This window comes from Mauremys mutica, chromosome 8 (assembly GCF_020497125.1).
Source record: "Mauremys mutica isolate MM-2020 ecotype Southern chromosome 8, ASM2049712v1, whole genome shotgun sequence".
NCBI lineage: Eukaryota > Metazoa > Chordata > Testudines > Geoemydidae > Mauremys > Mauremys mutica.
The window spans coordinates 82,472,104-82,496,170 of record NC_059079.1 but is presented as its reverse complement, the minus strand read 5'-3'; the positions used below and the strand labels follow the sequence as shown (position 1 = coordinate 82,496,170).

The 24,067-nt window shown below is 44.8% G+C and overlaps 1 protein-coding gene across 1 annotated transcript in view; it reads left to right on the top strand.

Annotated features, from left to right (window-relative positions):
- Positions 1-24,067, top strand: part of WWC1 (WW and C2 domain containing 1) — a 146,730-nt gene that overhangs the window by 29,155 nt on the left and 93,508 nt on the right. The gene's annotated exons all lie outside the window — the stretch shown is intronic.

Below are 24,067 nucleotides of genomic sequence, written 5' to 3'. Positions count from 1 at the left end.
TGGGAGGGGCCTCAGGCCTGCGGCAGAGGGTTGGAATGCAGGGGTGTGTGTGCAGGCTCTGGAGTGGGGCCAGGGATGAAGGGCTCAGGGCTGGGGCAGCGGGGTGAGGGCTGTGGGGTGGGATGGGGATGAGGGGCTTGGAGTTCAGGCTGCCTCTGGGCTATGGTGGGGAGAGAGGACTCCCCCCGGCTCTTTATTCCTTGCAACAGCACTTGGCCTTGGCTTCTCTCCCCACCACGGCAGCTCCTGGACTGGGGCACCTCTCCCCTGGCCATGGCAGGTCTGGGCTGGGTTGGGGCTGGGGGAGGGGCACCTTTCCCCTGGACACGGCAGGGCCGGGAATGGGCTGAGGCTGGTGGGGAGAGGTGCCTCTCCCCACTGCAGCAGGTCTGGGGCTTGGGGAGAGACATCTCTCCCCGCTGCAGCCCTGAGCACCTGCACAGCGCTTAATAGGCTGCTGCATGGCCGTGCAGCTTAGAGGGAATTTAACTGTCTACCTTAGATTGCTACAGATCCATTGCCAGGTTGGTATTGGAAAGTCAACTTTGGGTAAAATGGTAGCGTAGGTAACTGAGGCAATCAGACATGTGGTTTACTTCAAGGTGGCAGGCATTAAAGGTATTTCGGAGGTAATTGCTGGCTTTGAGAAAATGGGGTTCCCGAACTGCACCAGGAGTCGTGCCCATAATTTGATCTCATCAAGGAGCAATTGAGTACATAAACAGCAAAGGGTACTGTAACGGCTTGGATCAAAGAATCCCCCTTGGGAACTGCCAACTGATGTGCCAAGACTACTTCTTCCCCTGCTTTCCTTGCCAGCTCGGGACTCCAGCACCCTGTCTTGTTGAGCCAGACATGCCAGTCTGCTCCAACACAGACCCAGGGTCTAAACCACATGCCCCAAAACTGCAGACTTAACTGAAAGTAACTTGAGAAGTGTTCCTATCTTTAACACTCAGATGCCCAACTCCCAATGGGGTCCAAACCCCAAATAAATCTATTTTATCCTGTATAAAGCTTATACAGGGTAAACTCATAAATTGTTCCCCCTCTGTGCATATCTCTCTAACACTGATATGCACAGCTGTTTGCCCTCCCTCCCCCAGGTATTAATACATATTCTGGATTAATTAATAAGTAAAAAGTGATTTTATTAAATACAGAAAGTAGGATTTAAGTGGTTCTAAGTAGTAACAGACAGAACAAAGTGAATTACCAAGCAAAATAAAATAAAACATGCAAGTCTAAGCCTAGTACAGTAATAAAACTGAATACAGATAAAATCTCACCCTCAGAGATGTTTCAATAAGTTTCTTTCTCAGACTGGACGTCTTCCTAGTCTGGGCACAATCCTTTCCCCTGGTACAGACCTTGTTCCAGCTTAAGGGGTAGCTAGGGGATTTCTCATGACGGCCGCCTCCTTTGTTCTTTTCCACTCACTTACACATCTTTTGCATAAGGTGGGAATCCTTTGTCCCTCTGGTTTCCCACCCCTCCTTCTCAATGGAAAAGCACCAGGCTAAAGATGGATTCCAGTTCAGGTGACATGATGGCATGTCACTGTAAGACGCCCAAGCCTTCATTCCTCCCAGCCTGACTCACAGGAAGGCCTGCAAGCAAACAGAGCCATCCACAGTCAATTGTCCTGGTTGATGAGAGCCATCAAGATTCCAAACCATCATTAATGGCCCATACATTGCATAATTACAATAGGCCCTCAAAGTTATATTTCATATTTCTAGTTTCAGATACAAAAGAGTGATACATTTATACAAATAGGATGACCACACTCAGTAGATTATAAGCTTTGTATTGATACCTTACAAGAGACCTTTTGCACGAAGCATATTTTAGTTACATTATACACCTCTATTGCACTATAACGCTGTCCTCGGGAGCCAAAAAATCTTACCGCGTTATAGGTGAAACTGCGTTATATTGAACTTGCTTTGATCCACTGGAGTGTGTAGCCCGCCCTCCCCCCTCCCCCCCCCCCCGCCCGGAGCACTGCTTTACTGCGTTATATCCGAATTCGTGTTATATTGGGTCGCATTATATCGGGGTAGAGGTGTATTCACACTCATCAGCATACTTTCATAAAATCATATAGAGTGCAGCGTCACAGGTACTGCTCTATTGTTGTGTAGGCCCTCATGGATCACAGAGGTCGATTTTATGAATGTCAATGTGGGCTGTACTGGAGAAGTTCACAGTATTTTTCGACACTTGGGAGTCTATATTCATGGACAGGCTGGGACCCTATACCTGCCAAATTACATTGACACAAACGAAGTTACTGTACCCACTGTTATTCTGGGGCTCATCCTCACATACCCCATTTTGTTTTGGCTTATGAAACCATACCCTGATTTCAGAGGCCCAGACAAAAGAAGGTTTAATTTATTATCGGCAGATGTAGGATGGTTGTTGAATGTGCTTTTGGAGAAGAGAACGTTGGAGAAGTCTACAGACCCATTAAGATGCCTGTGTCGTCAATGCTGTCCGCATTACTGTGGCTTGTTCTGTTCTTCACAACTTTTGTGAAGCCAGAGGTGAGCCATTTCACCCTGAATGAACCTATGGCAGTGAGGGGCTGCTGAATCGGTACCCTTAGCCAGGAAGAGTGGCTACCACTGCAGGAGAAACCAAGTGGCAGCAGAAACCAAGGATGCTTTGTGTTCTCACATTATGGACTTGCATGGCCCCGTGGAAGAGGGGGGAATAGTACCCATATGAATGTGCTTTTGACAGGAGAGGGGCTAATTTGGGGCCCCAAATTGGAAGGTGTGTGGGCTTGATTACCATGCAATATTATTATGAATAACATGATTAATGAATTTGGGAGGGGGATATAGGTGTATGTGTGGAATTTATTGAAATGTGAATTACTGTACCTTGGTAAACAGAGGAATATAGTGTTAGTAGTAATTATACATTACTAAACAATGTATCATGGGATGCAGTGATAGCAATAAACTTTATTGAAGGCCTAAAAGGCTTTATTTGTAAACTGGTTTAAGAAAACAGTACAACAGTCACCCAGTGCTAGAGCGGCTAGCTGCCACAAAACAAGTACCAGAAGAATTTTTTTTAAAAAGGTCTGAAAACAGCACAAACCTGACCCAGACCTTCTACTACTACATGCTTCCTGGCCCTGTATTCTTTTTCCCCCTTCTTTCTCCATTTTCTGCGCCTTTGGTGGCAGTGGACAGGGATGGCCATATCCACAAGAGAAGGGTTGAAGAAGGAAGGCTTATGCAGTTTAACTGCCAGGCCCAGCTGCTCATGAGGTCTGAATGCCTGGGCCTCCCTGACATGGAGTTATCCAGGCTACTGCATGCCTGAGGGTATGTTGCACGGGGATCAGGTCATGGTGCGTAGGAAGCAGCAGGAGACAGTGCTCTTGCAGTCATGATGAACATGAGTTGCTGAAACAGTTCTCTGTTGAGCTCTGTCCTCCTCCTTGAGCCACCATTCCTGTTCCAGAAACTGCTTTGCAAGTGCCTGCTCCCTTACTGAAACCCTGACCTCCATCTCGATGGCAATCATCAGTCTTTCCTCCTGCCTGTCAGCATGCTGTTGCTCCAGTCTTGTGTTCCTCTGCTTCTAGTATAGGACCAGCTGGTCTGCCTTCTCAAGAACATCAGCCATAACTTCATCACGAAAACGCTTCCTTTTGGAGTGGTCTGTGAAGGTACATTGGGCCAGGGATCAAGTTCCTGATGAACAGTGGGCAGTAGAAGTTGAGGGGCCTGAAATAGGACAAGAAACAGAGAGTTACTGTCTAAAGTAGCTCAGTGGAGGAGCACAGAATTAATTCTTGTGGAATCTCAAGGACATAAAATGTTACATTTCTAAACTGAACCAGCTGACGGGGATGCTTCAGTCCACCTACTCTTTCTGAGCACAGCCTCATTAATCACAGTTACAGAATTGCAGAGACAATGGTAAGGTTAAAATTACAACCTTTTTTCTGTTTTATAAAAATGTCATAACTAATCAGCATATGGAGTGTGTGCGGGGAGCACAAGAGCCCTTGCTGCAAATGTCTTTTTCTATCATTTCAAGCCTTTCACACTTTGGAGACCATGACTGTTCTTGTGTGCCCTACTGGCAAAGAGAGATGTTATTCCAAGCTGCTGGTGGGAAACTTGCAGTGTATGCAGCTGAAGTATTCAAACATATAATGACTGAACAACACCATGTGCTCTCAGATGTGAGGAAGTTGCATTTACCCACTTGTGAGAGAGCCCTTTGTGCTAATGACTAGTAAAGATTGGTGGGGAGGTTTGGGTTTCTCTGTACTGGCTAAGTCTGTTAATACTCCCTCTTGTGAAATCAGGATGCCAGCTGCTTTTACACAGCAGCAGAGGCCCGACTCAACAAGCCATCCAGTGTCACTAACAAGCTTCCCATTTCTCACCCCTCACCTCCTGATTTCTAACCTGCCATCCTAGGGTGGTGCTGAAACTGCTGCAGTCACACTGAACTTGTCCTTGACCTCATACAGTCTGACTTCAGGCATGAGTCTGCTAAAGTAGCATTGCCATTCATGGTTGTCTCCTGCTGAGAGGTGTAAGCATCAGTGCATTTTTAACATTTTTATCCATGTCAGCCAGATTGCACAGGTGAGACCCACAACAGTGTCTGTTCCTTCTTGGACATCACACCTGGGGTTCACACACAAAGTTGAAGGGTGCCATTTTGCCTTCGGTGTTCAGTGTGTTTGGCCATTAAGGGAGCTAGCAACACTGCAGATACTCACTAACATTAGATGGCATTGAAATTCTCTCCTTTCACTGATCCCAGACACTGCAGTTTCTGTTATCTCTGTATCACTTGTTCTTCACCAGGGCTGCCCAGAGGATTCAGGGGGCCTGGGGCAGGGCCGGTCTTTGGCGGTGTGTCCCTCTCGGAGGGAAGGACCCGCCGCCAAATGGCCACCAAAAAATGAAGCGGTGGCAATAGAGCAGCCTAAGTGCCGCCGATTGCAGCTTTTCTTTTTTTTTCTTTTATTCCCCGGCGCTTGTACTCACCAGGTGGCGCCCGCCGTCAAAGTGCCGCCGAAAACCCGGAACAGCTCGCGGGGCCCCTGCGGGGCCTGGGGCAAATTGCCCCACTCTCCTCCCCCTCCCCGGTGGCCCTGTTCTTCACATATATTGGAAAGCAGAAGTTTATTAACTTGTTTAATCTGGAAAATATTGATACTGATGCAGGGGAAGCATTGTAATTAAAGGAAAGTGCACACTTGGTTTCTCAACCTTTTACCAGAGATCCTTGCAATACAGTTTGCAGTTAAGAACCCTATAGGATCCATTGCTGCTCCTCAAATCTCCTAGGAATTACCATACTGGATAAAACCTTTGGGCTTTCTAGTCCAGTATCCTATCTCTTGTCAGTGGCCAGTACCAGATGTTTCAAAGGAAGATAAAGAAACCGTATAGTAGGCAAATAGAGATATTATGTGTTCCCTCCTGGAGTCTCATCCTCATAGCTAATTGTGCTTCAGCCAAACTATTTGGTTAGCTATGGATGAGATGCTGTGGGCATACCACCACTCATACTGAGCATTCTGCACTGGCTAATTCAAGGTTTTGGTTACAGTTCGTAAAGCCCTGGATGATGAGGGCTCCATTTAATCTTAGAGCTTGCCTCTCTTTTGATGCTCTATCGCTGGAGTTAGTCTAGGTTGTTCAGTTGGTTCCGAAGATCAAATTGAGGCTGGTTGCAAGGCATCTTCTGGAGGGCCCATATTTCTGAAATCTGTTCTCCACAGCAGTCAGCCAGGCCTCATCTGGTGTGCTGCAGGGCACACTGCAAGATCTAGATAGCCTTTTAAATAAACCTAAGGATAAATATAATAGATTTTAGATAGGTACCCACGTGCTTTAGCAATAGCCAGTGATGTATATTAACACATTCCTTGGCATGTATTGGGTGATCCATAAGTTATAACCAAATTACTGGGTCAGGTAACCACTAGGCACTACTGCAATGCAAATAAATACATAACCGTGTTCAAGCACAACAGAAAAACAACTTTCCTCAAATGATTAATAGACTCTACACAAGTAGCAAACACTATAACTGTTGCGATGGCCATTCTCAGGCTTGATTGGTTGTTTGGTTCAAGGTGCATGCAGAGGGCCTTTGAGGCTGCTGATGACTTCTTGTGGTGATCTTTCAGATAGTACTTTCCTCTCTGACTGCATTGTTTTTGCTTTCACCAAATGTTTATCTTCATGCCATGAGTGTTCACTCCTTATTAAGTGCCATTTGAAACGGTACTTGCTTTATTTCAACTTCCTCTTATTATCATTGTTTGTTATAAAATGCTACAGAAGTAGACACTTCAGCAAAAGTATGTGCCAATTTTTCCCTTTCATTGGTCTTGAACTGCTGGTTCAGAACAATGAGTATCTTACATTCGCTTTGACGAGTCTTTCCAGTTCCTCTCTTTTTTTTTTTTTTTTCATTGCTTTTTTGGAACTGTGAGGTATGCCAAAGGAGGCACGTGTAACTTCCAATAATGTTAATCTATAGTGAAGAGAACCTTAAAAAAAAATGTGAGCCAAGGTAATGGGTACAGAGATGTCTGAGGCTGTGTCAAGACTACAAAGTTTGATTGACTTTAGTTAAATCAGCTTTACAGCCCTCAATTTTGTATGTTGCTTGAGTGTGCGCACTCTTGGCTGCTTATTTGAGTGTTGAGTGTCCTCAAAGAGCTGGAACAATAGCATGTGAGGTGTGAACTGCCCTCTTCTTCTCAGAAGAGACCCGGTAGTGATGATTTAAATAGTCAACATTGTCAACTTCCTTCTTGAGGTATGGCTTGTCTACACTGGCACTTTACAGCGCGGCAACATTCTCACGCAGGAGTGTGAAAAAGCACCCCTCTGAGTGCAGCAAGTTTCAGCGCTGAAAAGCGCCAGTGTAGACAGTGCACCAGTGCTGGTAACTACACCCCTCGTGGAGGTGGTTTTTTTAGAGCGCTGGGAGAGCTGCCGCAACTACATAAGCCACGTTAAAGCGCTGCTGCCAATGTAGACACGTTGCCAGTGTAGACAAGCCCTAAGAAGTAAGTGTGTGTGTGTGTATTGCAGATCTGCACAATTTACTAAGTCACCACTCATTTTGGTGTCACAAATGTGTGACATTGGGGAAATACCACCACTCTTTTTCCTTAGTCCAGGAGCCAAGCAGGCCCATAGGTATAATCAAGCCCCACTGAGGGGTACCATATATACTCGATCATAAACCGGTTCGTTTATAAGCTGACCCTCCTCCCCCCAAGATAGATAAGTAAAAATGGAAAATTTTTATAATCCGTTCATAAGACATCCCTATAATTCAGGGGTCAGCAAACTTTGGCTCCCGGGCCATCAGGATAAGCCGCTGATGGACCGAGATGGTTTGATTACCTCAAGCGTCCACAGGCACGGAGGTAAACCTAAGTAAACAAAGTGTCCCGGTGCACCAGCTGCTTACCCTGATGGGCTGGGACAGCAACTAGTGGGGAAATTTTTTGGGGGGGAGAAGCTGGGAGTCAGGGGAGTAACCCCTGTGACCACCCCCCACATGACCCCACCCCTAGCCCGGGACCCCCCACTCTCCCCATCCCATCCCTTTCCACCTTAGCTGGGGAGGGCCAGGGGAGGATGTCTCTGGCCTGGCTGGAGCTGCTCCGACAGGCTGGGCAGTGTGGCTGTAGCCTGCTCCGGCAGGCCAGACTGGGCGGCGCGGCTGCAGCATGTTCCAGCTAGACTGGGGGCGCAAGGCCGAGCGGCATGGCTGCAGCCTGCCAGCCCCAGAGCTGCAGCTGCTTTGGAGGCTGGAGGTAGAGCAGCGTGGCCAGAAGCGGAGAGACTTTGGCCCCACCTCTTCCCTTCTGGCTCTGCTGCCTCTTCTTGCTCCCTCTGTTGGGGTGAGGGGGTGTGTCCCACCTCTCCCTCTCCATACCCGTTCATAAGCTGACCCCCATCTCTGGTGCTTCCCTTTTTTACTAAAAAAAAATCGGCTTATGAACAAGTATATACGATAGTAGCAGTGTTCAAGGAGCCCAGCAGAGCCCACATAGTCATACTCTGAACATCTGCCTAGTGTACTATGAGCAGCATCACACTTTGCTGACTTGTGGGCAGAGCTTGTTGGGTGTGTGGCGTGTGGAAGAGTACCACTACCTTAATGCCCCAGTTTAAGCCCATCTTAATTGGAACTAAATGCTTCAAAGGGAAGAACACCCTCTGCATGGGCTATCGATAAGCAGATGCAGAGGCCATGTCTATACTAGGAAAAAACTTGTGTTTTTACCTTGTTAGGTAATGTATTAAATTCCTAGTGTAGACAACACAGTTCTGGGGGTTGCTTTGTTTAGTTCACATGTTAAAATATTTTCTTGTGCATAACACCTGAAGAATCGGGATCCTAATCTGCCATTTTCTCCTCCTGGTGCTTCCCCCAACTTTGTGAGGAAGCAGTGAGAACAGTTTTTAAAACTGATGCTCACAGGTTTAGCTCTTTACAGATCCTTAAAAAATCATATGCTTTATTATAGGCATCAAAGGGTCTGAAATCCTTAACTTTGAAGCTTACTTTAAACAATAATCCTATTTTTAGGATCATAGTAGTTAGAGAGGGGAAAAGACTATATCTGAGTATTGAGTGTATCCCTCTGAAAGTGAAGAATAAAATTTCCCAATAAAGGATTTATCTGATAATAAGCATTCTATGGGGGTAAAGCCAATCAAAGGAATGGACTTAGTTTTCAGGCATTGCAAATCACTTTGATTTTCTTTTTGTCCCAAAATATTCAAACGAACCCTATCCCAAAGAGCGTTTTACCCAGATAGGTGCCAGAGCCTCAGTGAAATCTACGAAGGATTTGGTTTTTAGGGTAGTGACTTTATGTGGAAGGTACTCAGATATTGCAGTGATGGATGGCAGTATGAGATCTTTGGATAGCTAAAAGATGAGAGAGCAGGTGACATTTCAGAAGTAGTTATGAATTCCAGGTTTTGTGCCATTATTTATATTATCCTTTACAATTAACAATATTGTAACATTACAATTTACAATATTTTCTTTGGTTTTTAACGTAAAGATGGAAATGTATCAGTGAGCACTTGACTCTCCAAATCTGTTATAGTCTCTTGCATAACTGTATACTCAGCCCATTTTTAAGGATATATTGCTTATCCATTTGTATACAGTTAAAGTACATTTTAAAAAAAATACAGCTTAATCCCACTGACACTGAAGTCAGTGGAAGCAGGAGTAAGTGCTTACAAATAAGGACAAATAACGCAAGCAAAGGGAAAACCCAGTGTTTTAAGGGCTGACAATTTACAGTGTTATCTGTCTGGTAACGCCCTAGGACAAGTACCTCCATCTGGCATCCTCTCAGCTGTACACTACTTCTTAACAGCTCGGAGTGGCTGCTGTCATAGCGACCCAAGGATTCCCTCTGTGCCAGAGCACAGTCTGGAGGGACCTGAGTTTGGGATTAAACTCTTGATTAGTTGCATGATAGCGAGTGGTGCTAGAGGCTTAATAGCTGAGCTGCTTCCACCATTAAAGTAAAGCAAATTACCAGTTTCTCTCTCAACCTTTATTACACCTTCAAAGTGGGCATAGTTTTTGATTTTTTAAAAAAAAATTTCTACATTAAAATCTGTGCAGTCTCAGCTTGTTGCAAAATGTTTCTTTATGTTGCAAGCACCAGAAAATATGGAGGATTAAAATCAAACACTGACCAAACTTTAAATTAGTGATGCTGTGCAGGAAACTATAGGTCACACACATTCAGTTCACTTCTTGGAAGTCTGTGGCTTTCAAAGATACTCAAATATACTGAACACAAATATCTTTAATATGTGCATCGTACTTGCCTCTTCTTGCTATGTCTAGGCGCACAGATTTCAATAGTGAGATACATACAAAGCATAAATGCCAGTGTGTTTTGACAACTGAATGGCAATATACTGCCTGCCTGCCAGGGGCGGCTCTAGGAATTCCGCCGCCCCAAGCAGGGCGGCGCGCCGCGGGGCGCGCTTTGGCGGTCGCCGGTCCCGCGGCTCCGGGGGACCTCTTACAGATGTGCCTGCGGGGGGTCCGCTGGTCCCGCGGCTCTGGTGGACCTCCCACAAGCACGCCTGCGGATGCTCCACCGGAGCCGCGGGACCCGCGGACCCTCTGCAGTCATGCCTGCGGGAGGTCCGCCGGAGCCACCTGCCGCCCTCCCGGCAAAATGCCGCCCCAAGCGCACGCTTGGTGCGCTGGGGTCTCGAGCCGGCCCTGCTGCCTGCATACTTTTCCCTGTGAATCCAGGGACAGAATAGGCCCACTGCTCTTACTGCATGTAGTAAGAGGTGACTAAAAGGGGGCTGCCTGGAGAGGGATGGGCTCTGCCAAGTTATAAATTTTTCCAAGATACACCATATGATGAGCAAGTCAACCATGTCCATACCAGATTGATCGCAGCCCAGCTTAATAATGACCACACCATCCATCTCGCACCGGGGCGGACGCGACAAGTATACTACTTGTGTAACCCCAACAAAGAGGATCCATGGAAGAGATAACATCACCATAGCCACATGGAATGTAAGGATATTGAGACAAATGGGGAGGTTGAAAGAACTCACGTACAAAATGGAACAATACACCTGGCACCTTCTAGGAATCTCTGAGGTCAGATGGAAGAACTTTGGAAAGGCACTAACAGAAGAAGGCCTCTATTACAGTGGAGAGGACAAACATGTCAATGGCATAGGATTTCTTGTGCATAAAGATACCAAGAATTCAGTATTAGGATGCCGCCCAATGTCCAGCAGGCTTATTTCCATCCATCTAAAGGCTGTACCATTTAATATCACAGTGGTACAAGTCTATGCCCCTACAACAGACTATGACGATGAGCAAACTGAAGATTTTTACAATCAGCTCCAAGACATAATCGATAAAGTACACAAGAAAGATATCCTGATTGTACAGGGAGGTTGGAATGCTAAAGTGGGTACTGATGCACAGGCAGATAGGGCCACAATAATCTTGCCAATCTGTAATGCAGTAAACAATGAGAGAGGATTGAGACTTTTGGAGTTTGCCAACTATAACAATCTAGTTCTTGCAAACACATTAGGAGCACATAAAGCATCCAGACGATCAACGTGGCATGCACCTCATGGTCTACATCACAGCCAGATTGACTACATCATGGTGCAAAACTGATTTCGTTCTGGGATTAACAGACCTAAAAAAAGCAGCTTCCCCGGTGCTGATACTGGAAGTGATCACGACCTTGTGATGCTAAATTTTTGGCTGCGGCTAAGGAAAATTGTCAGGCCAAAGTTCACCACAACCAAGTTTGACTCTAGAAAGACTCAGAGATCAAAACATTGCAGAGTCATTTCAAGCAAATGATCGGCAGAAAATTTGCCCCACTGCTTGCTCTAGAGCAGTGGTTCCCAAACTTGTTCCGCTACTTGTGCAGGGAAAGCCCCTGGCAGGCCTGCCGCATCCAGGGGTTCAGCCGATCGCAGTTCCCAGTGGCCGCGGTTTGCTGCTCCGAGCCAATGGGAGCTGCTGGAAGCGGCGGACCATTAAAAATAGCAAACGAGCCTTCCAGGCGGTAAAAGATCTGATAAAGGAAAAATGGACCAAAGCTAATGCAATTCAAGACAAAGAAGGGAACAATCTTACAGAAGAAAGGAACATCATCAATAGGTAGACAAACTACTGCTCTGATCTATACAACCATCAGACTAATGGAGATCCTAGTGTCTTAGCCCAGATTCAACAGAGGAGGATGACTTTCCAATACTGCATGAAGAAGTGGAGACAGCTGTGAAATCACTCAAGAATGGAAAGGTTACAGGTATTGACAACATCCCAGCCAAACTGATGAAATTCCAAGGTCTGCAACAAGATCTGGCAGACCAGCGAGTGGCCCTCCATGTGGACACGGTCACTAATCATGACTCTGCCAAAGAAAGGCAACCTGCAACTGTGTCAAAATTACCCGACCATAAGCTTAATTAGCCATTCCAACAAAGTGATGTTGAAAGTCATATTGAACAGATTGAAGCCACAAGCAGAGAATATCATGAAGACCTGGCTGGCTTTCATGCTGGAAGAAGTACCACAGAACAGATTTTCAGCCTTTGTGCTCTGTGTGAGAAGTACTTACAGCACCAGCAGGATGTCTCCCACGTCTTTGTTGACTTCAAGAAGGCGTTTGAGTCACTACAGAGAATTCTTTCCCAGGTGTCTGGCTGGTGGGTCTTGCCCATGTGTTCAAGGTCTAACCGATCATCAAATTTGGGGTTGTGAAAGAATTTCCCCCCAGGTCAGAATGGCAGACACGCTCAAGGGCATGGGGCACAGGTCACTTGCAGGTTTCAACTAATGTAAATAGCAGAGGAGTTCAGACTAGATGATCATGATGGTCCCTTCTGACCTTAAAGTCTAAGTCTATCTTGTTCTGCTGCCACAGGCAGAGAGGATGGGTCAGCCTGTGAGTTGTCTGCATTTGAGGTTGTGTGTTAGGGAAGTCCCAAACAGCTGCTATGCTTAAAGATAGGTCTGATCAGCAGGGCCGGCTCCAGACCTCAGCGCGCCAAGCGCGCGCTTGGGGCGGCGTCCCAGCGGGAGGGCAGCAGGCGGCTCTGGCGGACCTCCTGCAGGCATGCCTGCGGAAGGTCCGCTGGGACCGCGGCTCCGGTAGACCTCCCGCAGACGTGCCTGCGGAGGGGCCGCTGGTCCCGCGGCTCCGGTGGAGCATCCGCAGGCGTGCCTGCGGGAGGTCCACCGGAGCCGCGGGGCCAGCGGACCCTCCACAGGCATGTCTGCGGGAGGTCCACCGGAGCCGCGGGACCGGCGACCGCTAGAGCGCCCCCCGCGGCGTGCCGCCCTGCTTGGGGCTGCGGAAATCCTGGAGCCGCCCCTGCTGATCAGTTCTGTGTAGAAATGTGCTGCAAAGCATACAGTGGGAATTGGACAGTCACAATATCAGGATCAGTTTTTAATTCCGACTATGCCACCTTCCTGTTAAGTATTTTGTTAACTTGCAAGTGCACATTGGATATATTCAAGGTGCTTGCCCCCATCCTCTGTTCTACAGAGACATAGTAATTGGGCAGTTATGCTTAAGTACAGGAATAACTGTTGGTCTGCCTGGAAGCAGGTAATATTCCTCAGCTCATCGGCTCTGAGGTGTATACCAGCCTAGGTAGCCAATTTTAAAGCAAATAATAAGGCTGAGGTTTACTGGCTCAATGGAATGTGACAGGTTGATCTGGTATCTAGGATACATAGAAGGTGTGAATATAAACAAGGGCCTACCACTACATTCTTGGAATTTCACTTCAGCTGAGAAAGGAGGGAAGTGAACAGGACCTTGAAGTACTTGCAAATTCTTATCTAGATAAAAAAGTGCAATCAGTGAGCACATTCCTCCTAAATAAATGTACTTTACACTGTACACTACTTAACTATACTATCAGTGACTGTAGCCTGTATATCTGTAATAAACTGCTTCTTATTAGAGGTCCTGTAACTTCCTTTGGAAGTTATTTTTCTCATGGGAGGAGGTTATAAACATTCCCCTGTTATTTTAAAGTGTATTTTGCCAGCAGGAATGACTCCAAGTGACTGTCTCTCTAACATTTTTAAATGAAGTGCAGTAATCTGATAACAAAGCGTAATGTGGGCGAACATGGCATCAGGGCAAGGTTAGAATGCTAGCAGAGATAGCAGCCAAGTCAGAAACTTGGAAGTGTGTTCATTCTGTTGTAGAATAGCTATGGAAATCCCAGTGCACATCCCAGCAGTATATGTAGTTTCGTGACAGAAAAAATTACAGGACTTGCACAGAGTAGTGGGAGAAATCCCCTTCTCTAGCCAATATATCCAAAAATAATCAAACTTTTACCATTGATCCTTAGTGCGTACCACTTATCTTCTATGCTCTACCCCTTCTGGTTATCTCAACCAGTACGCACAGAATAGTAGTACTAATCCCTCCCTAAAAATGCTTTCCAGGCAACTTTTAAAGGGCCACTAATGTTCTCTTTAAATTCCTCCCTTCTCCTCTCCAGCTATTGTATTTTTAAACTTGCTTTCAGCAATGGTGATTTATTGTTTACTATCTCACCACAAAATTGCTTGCGATAATTTGCCAGAACTATGCAATGTGTGCGCACATGACTGTTTGAATAGCAGTAACTTGGGCAATGTCACTACGAGGACAATTCATGACAAATAACCTGTCACTGTTGTGTGCGTATGGGTAGTACAAAATCATAAATACGTGCATTCCGTTAAACACAAATAGCTTTCCAGCTTGCACAAGATGATATGATATTCTTGGCATTTAGCTTAGAACTAGGGGTATGCATCTGATATAAACTGCTTAAATCTATTTTATTTTTATTATCTTTCCAGAGGAGGGAAGGAGAGCATTCCCTGTATAATATGGGCTCTTTCCTGCTCCAGATGAAGTCAATGGTAATATTCCCATTGCCTCATCCTGATCCCAGTAAAGTCCATATATATTTGTTCTTCTGCTGTTCTGGAACAGTCTACCTCTTGCTTATTTAGAAACACCATAGTATCTATGGTAGAATGAAGGGCATACATCTGTCTCTGTGAACTTGTGTTCATTTTTCAGTTGCAGTTGTTGATGCGAAGAAAATCAGGACAGTTGCATAGTCTCTTCAGACAGAGAAGGATCTGAACCCCATAAAGAGAGCTTAGATTTATGTGCCACTGTTAAAACTTTGTTAATCAACTCTGGAAATTCATTTTCTCCCAGTATTCAAAAGCATGTTACCAATTTAGCCTTCCTAAAGTTATTCTGGACCCATTGTGAAGGCAATGTTGAACACATTTACTCTCTGCTATATAAAAGGCAGGAGAGGAGAGGGAGAATCAAACACTGCTGCTTCAGAAATTACTACCAACCTCCTTTACCCTGAGCCAGGGGCGTGCGCAGGAATACAAATTTGACCACTCTTGAAGGGGCATGTTCTGTGCCCTCTCCTCTCCCCTCACAGCACTGGGTCTAGAGGAGCTCACTCTCCTCTTTACAGTCCCAGGGCTGGAGGAGCTCTGTGCCACTTCCAATTATGGGAGGGTGGAGCGTGCCTCTGCTTGCCTCCCCTTGTGCATGGCCCTGCTCTGAGCCAATGTCCAAAGCCACAAATCTGATGTACCAACACCTTTGATATAAGATGAATATTTTTTCTTTGGCCATCTGCAATCTTCAACCAAATATTATATGCTAATTGTCCTATCTGTTGACACTGTAGTTTCTCATGTACGTAATCTTTTTTTACAAATGCCCTGTATTTCTCATTTGAACAAGTGGAGTTACTTTAACTTAAATCTATACCAGATTTCTATCTAGAAGCTTGAGTGAAATGCAGAATCTTCAGATTCTCAAAGCTTATTTTTGGTAGGTTATAATTATATAATCCCTTAAACTATTAATAATAAAAACAAACTAATAAGTAGGCATCCTACTCTGATAAGAACAAATCACTGGAAGGAGAGCATCATCAAACACTGACCCATCTACATCTTCCACCTCAGAGTTCTGAAATAAACAATTTGTGTGGTCATCCATGTATTGTTGTATAACCCACACACCTCCTGGGTGTGGTGCTCTGTCGTGTGTGTGTGTGTGTGTGTGTTCCCCAAGGAAACGGAAAGTAGCAATTCTTTCATGTCCACCCCTCTTCATCTCAATAGAGTTGTATTGTTGTGTCTGAAAGAAGAATTTGGTTCTGGGGCTCCTGCTTGGTGCTGAGACTGTGTAGTTCCTATTGACACCTGGAGGTGGATGGTGTCCAACTCTTTTAAATCAGGCCTGTAGTTCAGAAAACACAAGGAAGAATATTACAATCTGCTTTTGTAGTGTTTGGAGATGCTCCTTTATCTTGCTGGAATCTTTCAATAATTTCAGGAGTGACATGACATCCATTTGAAGAGCAATGGATTCTGATTGCAGGGTGAGATGTTATTTGAGAATGATAAGGAGAGCTTTTGTGCTTTAGTTTCAGCAAACAAATGATAAAGGACTGGAGAAACTATAAGAAGAAACTTTTGATGTCAGTGGTTATCTTTTGTCTAGAATTTATTGGGGAGTATCATGTGGTGGCAGGATTTATGACTTGCATAGGGATTCAGGGCACTTCTCAAACTCCTGCTGACCCATCCTAATAGTAAAAGGGTTTAACCTGATGAGGGAATTTTTTCAGACCTATTGTATGAGGGTAACCTCTTTATTCCACCACAGTATAAGACGTGGGCATGAAGGAGCTATGATCAGACTGGGAGGTTCTGTAGGAACATTGGGGCAGTTTGGGGCTGAGGTTTATGTTCTGTTGTCTGTCACCCTTTTCCTGACGTTTGGTTTCATTAATCAGTTTTACCTTATGCTCTCCTCATACCATACTCCATATGAAGACATGTTTGCCCTTCCATTCCCATGCTTCCTATTAAGAAGAATGAGTTTGTATTTAACATGTTAGGGCAAGTTTTGTACAGCACTTTCATATTGCTTTATTGTGTAGTCATTAGTTATTTATCACTGTTAAGTGGTCAGGGATCAAATCATTGTAATAAGCAGCTTACATCTTGCAACATTTTAAAAAAAGCTTTTGCAATTGGGCTTTACAATTCAGAAATACAAATAGGAAGGCAGTGTGGCCTAGTGGAGAGAATACTGGACTGGGACCTAGGTGCTACTTCTGGCTTTGCCACTGAATTGCTGGTTAACTTTGAGCAAGTTATTGCACTTCTTTGTGCCTCAATGTTTGCATCTGTAAAATGAGGATAATGACTTAACTCCTTTTGTAAAGTGCTTTGAGATCCACAGATGAAAAGAGCTAAATCAGAACTGGGTCCTCGGTAGTGTCAGTCTGACTTGCTCTTTTCCACATTGGAACAAAGGGTAGTGCCAGAAAGTCCTATTTGTACTTGACAAAGGTTGCCTGGAGGAAAGGTACGTAAATAGGCAACTTTCTAAATAAATATTCAATAAAATGTTTTGACTCTGATAAACTGAGATATTTGTCACTATCTAGAGATACTGTGGCAGAGCAGAGTATGTATAGGCATCTTATAAGAGGCTGGACCATGTAGTATAGTGTTGTTTTCCTATCTTGCTGGAGGGTTTCTATAGAACTCCATAGGCTTTTTGCGAGCATTCTCGGTTAAAGCTCAAATATTTGCTAGACTGATGTTAGTGTAAATGCTAAGGGCCAAATCCTTTTCTTAAATGCATAGTATGACTCCTATTTAACCTCAAGTTGGGCCCCACATGTATATCCAAAAGCATTTAAAATGTGTCCTCATACATGGCTCAGGGAGGGTGTAGAAAAGGAGATGAGTAGAGAAAAAGGCGGCTAAGAAAGGGACAGTATTAGCGCTGCCTATGTGCTTATCTTTCAGACAGCAATCAAATGTGGCAAATCCATGATATAAGTTGGAAGAACAAATTTGTATCTAAAGTTCATATGGAAGATATAAAGATCATGTGCAATGGAACAGCGAGGTAGCATAGGCAGAAGAATTGAAGGGGTAAAAGTTGTTGTTTACATTTAGGACAGACCAATATCTAAACTCCAGAATAGTCTCAATGCTTCTGACAAAATACATTTTTATCTTGTCTTGTTGAGTGCCTGCCTGGGAAATGCAGACTTGTACCATTTCCTTAAAAGAACAAATTGCTGATGTCTGGGTAGCCATATGTCTCATTTATCAAATGCAAGTAGCAGTACAAATCACTTGGGCTTTGTCTTCACCACCAACAAGGTAGGTTTGTGTGTGTGTGATCATAGGATAACGTGTAGTAGGTATCCCATTGTAGAATCCTAGTGGAGACAAGGCACCTGTAGTTTTTACTGTTAGGTAGCTAGGTGAGGTCAACACTGAACTGAAGCCTGTGATTGATCTTACCTACCTATCTCATAGGAAAAACGAAAGGTGCCTTATCTCCAGTAGGATAGCTAATGCATGTTTGTTATCTCACTGAAAATAAACCCACCTCTTTTGGACTGAAGACACGATCTGTTTCTTCCAACGCTCTTGGTTTTGGTGTCCATTTATGATTCTTGATCACAGACTGGTTTATTACTAATACTTAACTGTCATGGTTTGAATTTTTGTATTTCTCTTAGGTTGGGCAATGAAAACTAATGAAGTCAGTAATGCTTGTTCACAGACAGTTTTACTTTCAGATTCTTAGTGCTACAGTGTTGGGGATATATTTGTGTTTAAGCAACCGTTTCTACTGGTATTCTAAAAATGTTTGGGATATTTTCATGGTCTCTGTTTAAAATATGTAATCGTTGGTTCAAATTTGAGTTGAGTATACCTTTAGAAGGACACTGGCAACTCAAAATCTAAACAAATGTTATGTGTTCAAAAAGAAAAAAACCCACTCACAAACAAAAACCCTTTGTTCAGATATGACCTTTCCTGGAGTCTCCTTGCCAATGTTTGTGGTTTTTTCAAGCACATTTGTTGTATTTCTTAAATATTTTTCTCTTCCCTGTGACTGTGAATTGCCCACAAACAAAGGCCATTCAATAAATATACTGCCAGTGTGCAATGAAGGATCATTCAAAATAATTACAATTAAATGATGCTTGTCCAAGTGAATGAATAAAACTTACATTTTGATGCAAATCTCTTATTTTGGTGCCCACTTGCTGGTTTGCAAGTTTCAGTAATTACTGATTTGGACCAATGCCTGCAACACCTGAAATTCTTTTGCATCAGAACCTGAATACAGCTTCCTTTCTCTTTATTGGTCAAACTATAGATGCACTTCAGAAGTTTTTACTTATCAGTTAGACTTTATTATAAATACAACCTCTGGTTCATGAGAGTAAAACCAAGGTGGTAAGATTGTACTGATGAACCTGTCTCTTTGCCCCCTTTGCTTAAATCTTCCGTGATGTTTTTGCACAGTTTGTCCATACACCCTATGATCTCTGCTGGTTTTGACTTTCTCAGTAGTTGATCTGAATTTCTATTTGTCCTGACTTAGGCATTCAAGGAAAACAATTACATCAAAACCAACACCAGAGATTATAGTGCTAATGCACAGTATAGTGCAGGGGTCGGCAACCTTCAGGAAGTGATGTGCCAAGTCTTTATTAATTTAAGGTTTCGCGTGCCAGTAAAAGGTTTTGCATGCCAGACTGGCAGCGTGGGCGGCAAACAGAACCCCAGACCGGCCTGCTGCCGGTCTGGGTTTCTGTCCACTGGCCCCTGCCAGCCAGGTTCCCAGCTGCCAGCCCCGCTCAGCCCGCTGCCGGCCATGTTCTGTCCATCCAGGCTGGCAGTGGGCTGAGTGGGGCCAGCGACCGGGACCCAGCTGGCAAGTGGCCCGCAGCCGGGACCTCAGACCAGCAGTGGGCTGAGCGGCTCATCCCGCTGCCGGTCTGGGGTCCTGGCCACCAGCCCCGCTTAGCCCACTGCCGGCCCGGGTTCCGTCCATCCAGGCCGGCAGTGGGCTGAGCGGGGCTGGTGGCCAGGACCCCAGACTTGCAGCAGGCTGAGTGGCTCATCCGGCTGCTGGTCTGGGCTTCCATAATCCAGGCCGGCAGCGGGATGAGTGGGGCCAGCGGCCAGGACCCCAGCTGGCAGCAGCGTGCCACTAAAAATTAGCCTGTGTGCCGCAGGTTGCCGACCTCTGGTATAGTGGATGCTGCTTATTAGCATTCCTGATATTAACAGCTTCTGGTGAATTGCAACATTTTGCTAGGAACCAATCCCATCGACTTAAATATTAATAGGTTTTGGATATTGGTAACAGCATGCTGCTTATTGACAACTTTTTGGTGTGGCTTCTCTGGCTGCAGCCCTACCAACCTACCTGTGGCTAGAAGGGGTGGCTGTGGGCACGGCAGTGGTTGGGCAAGGGGCTGCGGCCCAGGTGTTGGGTTTTCCACAGGGTGTGTGGTATCTCTCTGTGCTCTTTGGGTTGTGCCTTGCCCTGGCACCAGGCATCTGGGCTTGGCACATACCTGCACTTCCTTCTTTGGCTGCAACAACACAAGCCTGTTTGTGGCTCTGCAGCCAGGGAAGGATGCTGGAATGGGTGGAGCACCAGCCATAGGCAGGTGTGTGGGACTGCAGCTGGAGAAGGAAGCTCTGGGACACGCCAAGCACTGGCCACAGGTAGGCTTGCAGGGCTGCATTCAAAGAAGGCACGTCCCAGCGCTTCCTTTCCTGGCTGCAGCTCTGCAATCCTGCTTTCCAATTATTGGCTACCTTTGGATAATAGCAACTTTTTGTTGAGAACCAAATTTGCTAATAAGCAGAATCTATTGTATGTGGAGTTGGAGTCTCCTACATTAACCATTGTTGGACCAATTAACTAGGTGACGTGACTTTTTAAGCTTTCCTTACTCATTAGAATAGCTACTAAAGTCTCATATCGCACCTTTACTATGAAATCTCTTTAATTCAGAATAGAAAAGCCAGAGAAGTCCCTTGCCCAGGTTAGATGATGGATACTTTTCGGCACATGGCATATCCACTTAGCTTCTTCCTTGAAGACTTGGGATCCTCACACTTTTTTTAATTAACCTTATTTTATAACAGGTAATCTTAAAAATGCCGTGGGATACAACAGCCATGCAAAGATTTGATTCCATTATCTTAATCCTCCACTGCAAATTACAGTAGTGTCTCTGCATTTATATTAGCTCAGTCCGATGTGGGGGACAGGGCTGATGTGCCCTGCAAGGTTTCATTTCATTTGAGCCTAGGTGTTTTTTGTGATAGGACCTGAAGAGACTGGGCAGGGAGCGGAAGATAAGCAAGTGCCAGTTGATGATCTTGATACCACTCTAAGGATTTGTTTACATGAGATTTTATTCTAGTTATACCTGTATAACTCCCTCGTGGGGATCCTCTTTCTTATTTCAGAATAAAATGGGCCTTTTTTGGCTTCATTTAAACTGCTTCCAAAGTAACGTAAGCTAAACCAAGAAAAGATAATTTTATTATGGAATAAGAATGGCCACCTCTGTCTACATTCACAGTATATCTTATTTATACTAGTATAGTTTCCCCATGTTGACAAGCTCTGATTGAAAGGATTGAGGACCAAAGCCTGAAGAAATGCAAAAGAAACCATCTGTAAGCTAATAACATTCCCCAAAATGCCCATTTGAACATAAGCAAAGATCAAACATTTCCAAGTGCTTTATGAAACCCCAAACCTGTAGTGTGTTCCTCCCTTCTGTGTGCCTAATTCAAAGGTTCAGAAGTTGAAACATGAAAGCTACTTCTCTTGAGACTTTTTACAAATATTTTTGTTAGTTTTCAGAACCATATAGATTACTGTAAATACAGCATATGGGCGGTATATTAAACAATTGTTCTGAAAATATTTCAGTCTTTGTACAGGGATGATGGAACAATTTGTATAGTGGGGGGTGCTGAGAGCCACTGAACCACACTGTAAACCCTGTATATAATGGAAACCACTTCAAGCCAGGTGGTGCAGCACCCCCAGCACTCATAGTTTCAGCACCCATGTCTTTGTATATATGGGTAATGTGACTTTCATAGATTCAGTAGCACCAATATAATAAATTGCAAGGAAATTGCCTGACCAAGGCAGATCAGTGGCCTGGTCACCTGTCATGGCTAAAATATTAAACTACAGCGGAAGATGCAAGAAACCCTTTGGCTGATAATTTACAGAATAATCTGCCCGTAGCAGAAGTTTCCTCTTAGCCCTTATTGGTCAGTAGTTGGAATATGTTCAGAAGCATTGGGTTCATATTCCTGATAAATATTTTAGCCCAGCTAATGTTACTCTGGATGGTCTTATCCATATAAGTGTTCCATATATATAAATGCCTAATCTGATTTTGAGTCTTGCTAAGCCTGTGGCCTCTGTCGCATGGCAATGAATTCCACATGTTAACTATGTACTGCGTTTTTAAAAATCCTCTTAGTTTTGAAGGGTACTGCCTTTCACTGGCTCATTCCTTGTTCCTGTATCATGAGGATAAATAGAAGCCTTGACATTATATCATGTCTATGATTTATTTCCTTTGTAATATTTTCAGTCTCTCAGTGTCTCTATCTTCATTGTGGTTCTCCAGACAGACTCTTCCTATTTCTGCTGTATTTGTTCAGGTACAGAAATGCACAGTATTCCAGGTGACTGTTTATCATTGATGGCACTAAACTTTCACTGTTTACTCTCTGTCATTTTCACTTGTGGTGGCTGCTGCACACTGAGTTTATATTACTCAGCCTGTACTGAAATACAGGCTTTTCCTATGTGACTACTTCATTTAGAATCCAGCAATGTGTGTTTTAACAGATGTTTCCTAAGCTGTATCCACCAACAATCCACTATCTGCCAAAAGAATAATAAAATAAAATGAGATTCTTAAATATAAAATGTCTTCACACTAAGTGTGTGTGTGGGGAACCAATAAGGCCAAATTGTGGCATTTCGCCACTATCTGACCTTTGGGCAGGGGAGGGGTGCCATGCAAAGCTGTACCACCTGTGGGGAGAAACTTTGTCTCTGAGAGATGCTATCCCTCTCTAAGTGGCCTGGTGCACATTGGGACTAGGCTTGCTGCATGGCCTTTAGAACAATACAGCTTGTTTCCTCTGGTGCATCTGGCCTGAGTATTTGGGCCAGTGCCCCTTTTTGGACAAACTCTGGGAGCACGCCTTGTGAGCTGCACTTATGACAGGCCCTTCCGTGGGCCATGTAAAGAGAACCAGAGGCTCCCTGCATGCTCCCCCTGTGTATCTATTTAAGGGCCTGTCACAGTCTCTGGCTCTTAACATGAATTTAGCATGCTTGGGGTCAGGGGCGGCTCCAGGCACCAGCGCAGCAAGCGCATGCCTGGGGCGGCAAGCCGCGGGAGGTGGCCTGTTGGTCGCTATGAGGGCAGCAATCCAGCAGCATTCGGCAGCATGCCTGTGGGAGATCCGCCGGTCCTGCGGCTTCGGCGGCAATTCGGCGTCAGGTATGCCGAAGGCGCGGGACTGGCAGATCACCTGCAGAAATACTGCCGAATCCGCATGACCAGCAGACCACCTGCAGGCGTGCTGCCGAAGGCCGCCTGACTGCTGTGCTTGGGGTGGCAAAAAACATAGAGCCGCCCCTAATTGGGGCCCAATTCTGTGATTACTGTTCCTACCTTTAAAGGAAGGGCAGTGGAACTCCTCATGGACCCAGATGAACAGATCCCCAGTGATCACAAACATGGGGATAGAACAACTTTTAAGTATATCACTCTATTTTGAACTTTTCGTATTTGTCTAATTCCTTAAGTTGATGGACTAATTGATGAGTTGATTGGAGCCCAGAAGAACCCAATTAAAAAACAAAATTTTCAATTGAAGCTGTTTGTGCAAGACAGAAATTACTTGAAGGATGGAAGTGTTTATATGTGCTCCAGAAGCATAAAACACTAGAGGGATGAAGAGGTTTGGCCAGTTGGACTCCTCATGTGAGTAAAATTGTTAATGTGGCAATGACTGCCATATATCATTAGTGGCATGAATGGGTAAAGGGCAAGGTGGGTACAACTATGTTGCAAACCTAGGGCATACTCCCATTCATTCATAATAGCTTTGTGAATGAGGACAGACTACATGGTCTTGAGAGCCAATGTGTGTTTGGAACGAGATATTCTGAGGCTTTCTGAAGGAGCAAGGGGAAGGGTATTTTGCTCACTTTAATTGGGAGGCTGTTCCAGGCACAAGGAACAGAATGAAAGAAGATAAATCAGGAGTGAACAAAGGAAGCAGTTGAAACCTTGAGTATGTACCAGTATCTATGTGTGACTCTAATAGCATTTATACTGAGCTCCTCACAATAGTATCGGAGCCCCTTTCAGCAGAAACCTAAAGAGTTGGCTGGAGTGCTCTGCTTACTTTGTGCTTCAAATTTGAAGGCTACACAGCTTGCCAAAGCTAATCAGTTCCCATAAGCTGCTCCCTGTAATCATTGCTGGAGGGTTACATATGTCACCATCAAGACATTATTATTTTCAAAACTAATGAC